The 8,422-nt window shown below is 34.8% G+C and overlaps 1 protein-coding gene, 1 long non-coding RNA gene and 1 pseudogene across 5 annotated transcripts in view; 1 reads left to right on the top strand and 2 right to left on the bottom strand.

Moving 5' to 3' along the window:
- The window catches only part of EXOC6B (exocyst complex component 6B), a 606,254-nt gene that overhangs the window by 219,814 nt on the left and 378,018 nt on the right, over positions 1-8,422 (bottom strand). The window contains exon 20 of one of the 4 annotated variants that reach the window (XR_012379776.1): positions 7,665-7,806. The exons of the other annotated variants lie outside the window; for them this stretch is intronic. The gene's annotated coding sequence lies outside the window, so the exon portion shown is untranslated. Of the gene's footprint in view, positions 1-7,664; positions 7,807-8,422 lie in introns of those variants that run through there. 4 annotated transcript variants of the gene reach the window in all.
- LOC112821156 (uncharacterized) overlaps positions 1-8,422 on the top strand; it is a 106,651-nt gene that overhangs the window by 51,388 nt on the left and 46,841 nt on the right. The window lies entirely within an intron of this gene.
- LOC141373538 (uncharacterized) lies at positions 4,397-4,759 on the bottom strand (annotated as a pseudogene).

Genomic DNA, 8,422 nt, shown 5'->3' with positions numbered 1-8,422 from the left:
TATCAGTGAGGTCATATGATACATGTCTTTCTCTGATTGACTTATTTTGCTTAGCATAATACCCTCTAGTTCCATCCAAATCATTGCAAATGGCAAGATTTTGGTTTTTTTTGATGGCTGCATAATATTCCATTGTGTGTGTGTGTGTGTGTGTGTGTGTGTGTGTGTGTGTATGCCACTTCTTCTTTATCCATTCATCTGTTGATGGGCATCTTGGCTCTTTCCATAGTTTGGCTATTGTGAACATTGCTGCTATAAACATTGGGGTGCACATACCCCTTCGGATCACTACATTTCTATCTTTGGGGTAAATACCCAGTAGTGCAATTGCTGGGTCTTTTTGAGGAACCTCCATACTGTTTTCCAGAGTGGCTGCACCAGCTTGCAAGCTTGTATGCCCACCAACAGTGTAGGAGGGTTCTCCTTTCTCTGCATCCTCACCAACATCTGTCGTTTCCTGACTTGTTAATTTTAGCCATTCTGACTGGTGTGAGGTGGTATCTCATTGTGCACTTTAAGTTTTGCTAGATACTGTTAGGTTGTGCTCCAAGAGAGCTTTATTTTTTTTTTAAGATTTATTTATTTATTTTAGAGGGGGTGGGGAGGGTAGAGGGAGAGGGAGAGAGAGAATCTCAAGTAGACCCTGTGCTGAGCATAGAGCTCAATGTGAGGCTCAATCCCAACACCCTGAGGTCATGAATGAGCAGAAACCAAGAGCAGGACACCTAATCGACTGAGCCACCCAGGCCCCCCCCAAAAAGGCTTTATATCATCAAAATGTAGAAAAGAACTGATTTTTCTGTATTCCATCAATCTTTATCATTTATGCCAATCTGATAAGAAAAATGTTTTATTTTGATTTTGAACTTCATTTTTCTGATTACTATTGAGGGCTGAAAATCTTTTCATTTACTCACCAGTCATTTCTGGTTCTTCTTTTGTAAAATATCTATACACCTTCTTTCCCAATTTTTCTATTGAGCTTTTTCTTAATAATTTATAAGATTTATATCTTAATCTTTTGTTATATATAAATATTTTCTTGGTTTGTCTTTAATTATCTAGAATTGTCTTTAATTTTTGATTATAGCATCTTGCATCATATATGAATTTCAATTTTTATATGGTCAAGCACTTTAAAAATATAATTTTGGTCTATTCTACATTATTATCTTTTTCTATCACTACACCTCACTATTTTAGATGCTATTGCTTTATACTGATTATTTCATATCCTCAATCTTTCAACCCAGAAATGGATTTGTCTTCCTGCTAATAATCTGGTTTTCTTTGTCTTCCTGCTAATAATCTGGTTTTCTTCTTGGCCCCTCATTAAAATTTTAAAGTTTCCTCTTACATGTCGTACATACTTTTTGTCATATTTATTTCTACCTATTTCATCATTTTTCTTGCAATAGTGAATGCAATCCATTTTCATCACATTTTGTAATACAGTATAAGGAAGAGACAAGCTGAAGAACATGATACATAATATTGTATCTGGCACTATTACTAAACTCTTACTAATTCTAATCCGTTTGCAATTGGTTGTCTTGGATCATGTCCAGTGGATAATCACACTGTCTACAAACTGAACCTTTCTCACCTCCTTTCCAACAGTCCCACTGCTTATTATTTTTCTTGTCTTACTCCACTGGCTTGGACCTCCGGAAAAAACTGAATGGCACTGGTAACAATGGCCTTGTTTGTTCTGGCTCTGGCATGATGTTTATTCCACATCCCCGGTAAACAGCAATTATTAAATTAATGGAGTTTCTGTTCACTATTAGCTTGTTCAGCTTAGGAATGGCCATTAAATTATACCAAATGTTAAAGTATTAAACTGTTTTCAATACTTGAGAGGTGATCATACAGTTTTTCCCTTTTAATCTTCCTGGTGTATTGTTTATTTATTTTTTTTATGATGTGACATATACCTCTCTTACCTAATTTTGAGGTTGTTTGCCTTAGTTCTATTTTCTATAATGTAAATATTGCTTTCTTTTTCTTACATCTGCCTGGAATATTTTCTCACACATTTATTTTGTATCTTTCCATTCTTTTTCATTTGAGTAATATTTCTTACGAACAACACAAAGTCAAATTTTGACTTAAGGCAAATCTGACAGTCTTTATGTTTAAAAGGAAATTTTACAATTTTCACATTAGGTGTCATTTTTTACATATTTGGACTTATTACCACCATGTTATTTCATATTTTCTCTTTTATCACACTTCCTTTTTACCTTCTCCTAATCTGGATTGGTTAAATTCCCCTATTTCTGTTTTTCCCTCTTCTGTTATACATTTTTTGTTATACTATTTTTAATTGCTACCCTGAAATTTTTAAAACATTTAAAAGATGTATTTCAGTTGTATCTAGAGGTAATCAATATTGACAGTCTCCAGTGCAATAAACCCAAAATCTTGGATGCTTTCTCTTCCTTTTCTCCTACCTCATATCCACTACAGGTTGAGATTTTTTGAGATCTGCCATTTACAATATACATGAATATCATTTAGTTTTAAGTATAAATTTACTGATTTCTTTGTTCATTGTTCTTGCCTGGATGTATGTTAAACTTTGCCAATATATATTCCTGAGTGATTGCAGAGAAAGATGGGAAGGCTTTTGAGCTCTGCCACATCCAACAATGTCTTTATTTTGCTGTGCCACTATAAATACAAGTTCAGGCATAACAGAAGTCTAATTTCAAAATGATTTTCCTTCAGAAATATAATGATACTGATTCACTTTCTTCTAGAATCCAATGTTGCTAATACTCATTTTCCCAAGCTTACTAGATGATTCTTGAGCTGTGTCTATTCTATTTAGCTAATAGAGTGTTTTTAAAATTCATTTAGTGTATTTTTAATTTTGGAATTTCCATTCTTTAGAATTTCTCTGAGGATTTAATTAAACTTACTTTTGAAAGTTCTTCTAAGCCAGATGTTAGTTCTTCTCTTTGTCATTTAGTGCCTACCTTTCATGTTGGTTTCCTCAATTATTGGCTTGATTTGTCTGTTCACCTTTGCATCTAAGAATCTACTTATCTTTCTGTTAATGCTGGTTATATCTACAGTAAGATGTCCCCAGTGACTGTGGTACAGGATGGGACACGTTTCCAAGGAGAATGAAGTGGCAGTATATATTTAGGCTGTGAGTGATGCCCATCTCCTTAAGGGGCAGTATCTACATAGGGACCACCTTATCAAGTCAGCTGTGTACCCACACACACTTTGTTGACACATGAGCCACTTCTCAACTGTCCATTGAAAAGAAGTTGGAAAGGGTTAGAGAGCCACTGGGCCCCAACTTCTCTCCAAGAAAAATCACACTGACAATTGTCCCACAGTCCATTCTCTATTAGTGTCAACAGTGTTGAGTAAGAATTATCAGAAAGGATACTTATTACAGGAAAAGGGAAAGATGTCAAGAAGACATCACTGAATTTGGAAGAATTCTGTAGAGGTAAGACAAACCTTGTAGGAAAAAGGTCAGGCCTTCTGGAGGAAGACAAAAGTATAACTACTAGAAAAGGCGGTCAGAACCTTAGAATGATTTGAACCCTTTTAATCATGCATGAGGGTAGCTAGGGAAACAGAAAAAGTCATACAAAAAGGAGTTAAAAGGGTTACTAAAAGATACATGGCACATAATCGATTCCTAGTTGCCTTGGTAATAGGACCCCACACCATGACAATGAGAAAAAAATATGAAATAGACAATAAGTAAAAATTGGGCCAGATATGCTCTGGTTAACTACACCTTGGGTATTGGTGAAGAGTTTGAGAGGGAGTTATGCCACTGAAAAAAGAAATAAGGCATGAAGAATATGATTCATCTGCAGAAGAGTTAAGCTTATGCTGATAACTCAAGATAGTTTCTGAGAAGTGTTACCATGGGTATCAGGAGGTTACATACTCATGTTGTCTTGCCAGTTCTATTCACTGACATCACTGCAGAGAAGGAACCATGGGCTTTCTCTCCTGGGGTACTATATAAATAGGCTGGAGTCTAGAGAAATCCAGGGAGCCATCTGCTTACATTATGCTCAGTACCCTTATCCTGATCACCCTAGAACTGAGCTAGTCAGCAGGGACATAAAAGAATAAGGAGTCAACATGCTGGCTCTCTTTTTGGTACACTGGCTCAAGAGCAATTTCATACTTGACCTTTAGAGAATGGTTTACTCCAGTATTCTCTCAGTAATCTCTCCCCAAATAATTTCATATATATAATCCCCTACCTTGTGTGCCAAAGGCATTCTTTTTTTTTTTTTTCTTATTAACACAGTATTTATTTGTCTTTCCTTTGTCAAACCCTAAGTCAACCATTTTCCCCAGCCTGTCTGGGGACATACAAGAAAAGGAACATACAAGGCAGACAAGACAAAGGAGAAAGACCCATGGGAGGAGAAGATGGCTCTTTCACATGGTGAAGAGGATGAGAAAGGCCACCATCAGGCAAAAGAGCCCCATGATCTCCATGAGGGAACAGCCCAAAATGGCATAGGAGAAGAGCTGTTGCTTCAGAGAGGGGTTCCTGGCATAATCAATGATGAGGCTCCCCAACACAGTCCCAATTCCAGCGCCAGAGCCAGCTACCCCAACCGCGGCTGCCCCAGCCCTAAGAACTTGGCTGCTGTACGGATGTCCCTTTAAATGACGCCGGGTTAGAAGCTGCATCAAGGAATAAGTGAGGTCAGGATACACGGGGCTGCCAAGCTGCTGTTTTGGTACCACTGCAGACAGTCATTGGTTCAACAGCTGACAGGTGCTCCTGACCAAGCAGGGGGTGGAGAGAACTTTGAGCAGGTGTATATTTTCAAAGGATGAGGGGCTGTGGCCCGAGAGCAGTTCCCAGGGCCAAGAAGATAGGGACGGCACCAGTTACACTTCCTTCTTTCCTTGCATTGCTACTAACTTATTTCCACTCAGAAAATGTATCTGCTCCATTATTTTATGGCACTGGAGGGTTAAAAAATATCTGAACATGTACCTAGTCTATCTTGATCATGTACATTTTTCATTGATAGTATTTTAATTCAATTATCTAAGAAGCATCGTATATGCTTTTAATATTATATGCTCTTAATATATAAGAGCATGCCATTTATTATGAAATTAGATCTGTCTGTTCCTATTAGATTTCTGACTGTTTATAGTGATTTTGACAGAGAAGTATTAAGAGTTTTCACAATCAAACATAAGATTTCTCCTTTAGGGCCCCTGAGTTTTGTACCACAATAAGAAAACCTCCACTACATTTTCTTCCAATACTGTTGCGACTTTTTAAAAACATATATTTAAATCTTTGGTGTAGGAGCAGTGAAAGGAATTTTTCCCCATCTTAAGCCTATTGCTAAACCATTTATGCAATAATCCATCCTTGTTCCCAGTGATCTGAAATATATTTATCAGATACTAAATTCCCAAGTAGTCTTGGCTCTATTTCTGTATTAACTACTCTACTCCATGGAACTACATATTCATATCCCTGCAAGTGTAGCCTTCCAAACTAGGTAAAAAAAGTGTGTTCTAATTTTCTTTCTTAGAACTTAACTGATCATTCCTTCCCTCACATTCTTTCTTCCAGATAAATTTTACATAACTGTAATAAATCCAATGCAAATCCCACTGGGATTTTTATTGTGTTGCTTTTGATTAATGGATATTTGACATTTTTACAAACATTTTACTGTATGAAAAGATTATGATACTCAGTAGAGTTTTATAAATTCCCTTATATATATACACACACACATATTTCATGTTTATTCCTAAATGTTCTAATCTTTTTGTTGCTATTATGAATGTGATTTTTATATCCAGTACATTTTGCAGGTTTGGGTATAAACATGGATAACCACAAATTAATGTATTTAATAAATTATATACTTTTTGTTTCTAGTCAATTGTTCCTTAGTTAAGGTTCATGGTATTTCAGATTTTAGACCATATAATCGGCAAGTAGTAGTAATTTTACCACTTCTTTTCACAGTATTTATAATTTGTTGCTCTTACATAATTGCCTTAGCTAGCACTTTCCAGAAGAAAATCATAAATAATGATGCTAGGAAACAACCTTTGTCTTGTTTTACACACACATACACACACACATTTATTTTAAGAAATTGTTTATCCATTCATGTTTACCTAAGGATTTTATATAGGACTCAATTATATCAAATGTTTTAGGTATTCAAAAATGTAATCTTTTTTATTTCAATATAATCTCAGAATTATATTGAACCCTGCATTCCTAGATAAATTTCATTTGGCCATGGTTTATGATCTTTTTAATACACTGGTTTATTGCATTTGCTGAATTTTTTTTGCATTTGCTGAATTTTTAAAGATGATTTTCATCAATGTGCAAGATTGACTTGCAGATTTTTTTTTTTTTTTACTTTTTAAGGTCAGGTTTTTATACCAATATTACGTTGTCTCAGGAATGAAATTATTAATTATGCCTTCTGTCTCCAAGATCAAGGACAGTTTTAATGGCATTAATATTACCTGTTCCCTATTAGTTAAGCAGAATTCATCCATTAAGCCATCTAGAAGGCATTTTAGTTAAGACATAGGGATGGATATGCTCTTCGTAACAGTTTTATTCTTTTTTTGTTTGTTTCAATTTTCCTATCTCCTTTTAAATCTGCTTAAAATTTACTAGAAAATCAGATATTTCATCTAAAATTTCAAATTTGTAGGGGCAGCTGGGTGGTACAGTCTGTTAAGCATTCAACTCTTGGTTTTAGCTCAGGTCATGATCTCAGGGTTGTGAGATCGAGCCCCATGTCAGGCTCTGTGCTCAGTGCAGAGTCTGCTTAAGACTCTCTCTCTCTCCCTCTCCCACTGCCCCCCCAAATAAATAAATAAATCTTTAAAAGTAAGTAAGTAAAATTTCAAATTGTAGTATAGATTTGTGCAAAGCAGTAGCATTCAATTTTGTCTGTATCTTAAGTCATCTCCCAATTCTCATCTTTAATTTTGGATATTTCTGGCTTTCTTCCTTTCCCTAACTTAACGCTAATGACTTTTACATTATCAAAGAAAACACTTTTCAGTCTATCAGTCCAATTGATATTGAATTCACTGATTAATGGTTTTATCATTATTTAGTTCCTGTTGCTATACTTTTGTTGCTGATTTAAAAAAACACGTATATAAGTGTTTCTTCATTCTTGATAGATTAAAACTGGAAACATTCAAGTTATGAACCTTCCTTGAAGTATGCTTCTTAATTGTACCTCATAGGCTGACACGTTTTGCTTTTATTACCATTATTTAAAAATTTCCACAAGTTACACTTTTGACTTCTTTGATCACAGAAGTGTGTAATAAGAAATTTTCTAATTGTCAGTGTTACTCCTACACAAATAATTTGACTGTATCTCCACATTTGCTAACATTGCCATTTGAGCCCACGTCAGTCTGATGCCATAGTTTGAGCTCCTAACTATTATTAGTATTTTCTATTGCCACCTCTCTCAGCATTTCTTTTGTTTTCAATCTTTTGCTTTATGGCTTATTTTTTTTTTTCACTCCCCTTCTTCCTTTCGATCATTAATTTAAAAAATACATAAAATTGTCAAGTTTTAGTTTTATTAGTGATGACTTTATATGTTTAACATCTACATTTAATGCACTTTAAAATGTCTATAATTAGGGGTGCCTGGGCGGCTCAGTTGATTGATTTCAGCTCATGTCATGATCTCAGGGTCGTGAGATGAGCCCTGTGTCAGGCTTCATGCTGGAGGTGGAGCCTGCTTAAGATCCTCTCTCATCTTCTCCCTCTCCCTAAATAAATAAATAAATAAATAAATAAAATATCAAGAATTATAAGATGCATTGTAATTTTTAAGTGATCAAGAATGAAAATATGGTGCCAATTATAACTGTAGGTCACAACTGATTAGAAGACAAATTCCAAGTCCAGAGACGTTAAAATGTGAAAAGAAATGTTCTTTACAACTGATGAAATACACCAGTATGCTGAAGCCATAATTTTCCATTTACGTACTTCAAAAATAAACTCCCCTAAGAACGATGAAGCAATTCTCATGTTAATATGATGTTCCCTCCCAAGCCTACCCCCACCAAAACACTACATTTTGCTGGCTCTTCTTTAACTTTTTATCCCAGCTAACTATCATCGAATTACTATTTCTAAATGATATATCTTCTATTTAAACATTTGAATATTACATCCTTTCTCCCTAGTCTGCTTGATTCTGTGTTTAACATGCTCATCACCAATCTTTCTATATGATTTTACCATTTATGGATTTCTTCTTTTGACTCATCCTCTAAGTAAACTTTTACATCAGGTTCATAGAGGCTGTAATTTCTTACTTCTTAAAAATATTTTTTATTTAAATTTTTATTTTATTAAATAATTTCTTACTAATTTTTA

Source organism: Callorhinus ursinus, unplaced genomic scaffold, assembly GCF_003265705.2.
Source record: "Callorhinus ursinus isolate GAN/ISIS: 27379988/994484 unplaced genomic scaffold, GSC_fseal_2.0 scaffold10, whole genome shotgun sequence".
Classification (NCBI taxonomy): domain Eukaryota; kingdom Metazoa; phylum Chordata; class Mammalia; order Carnivora; family Otariidae; genus Callorhinus; species Callorhinus ursinus.
This window is presented reverse-complemented; position numbering and strand designations above follow the sequence as displayed.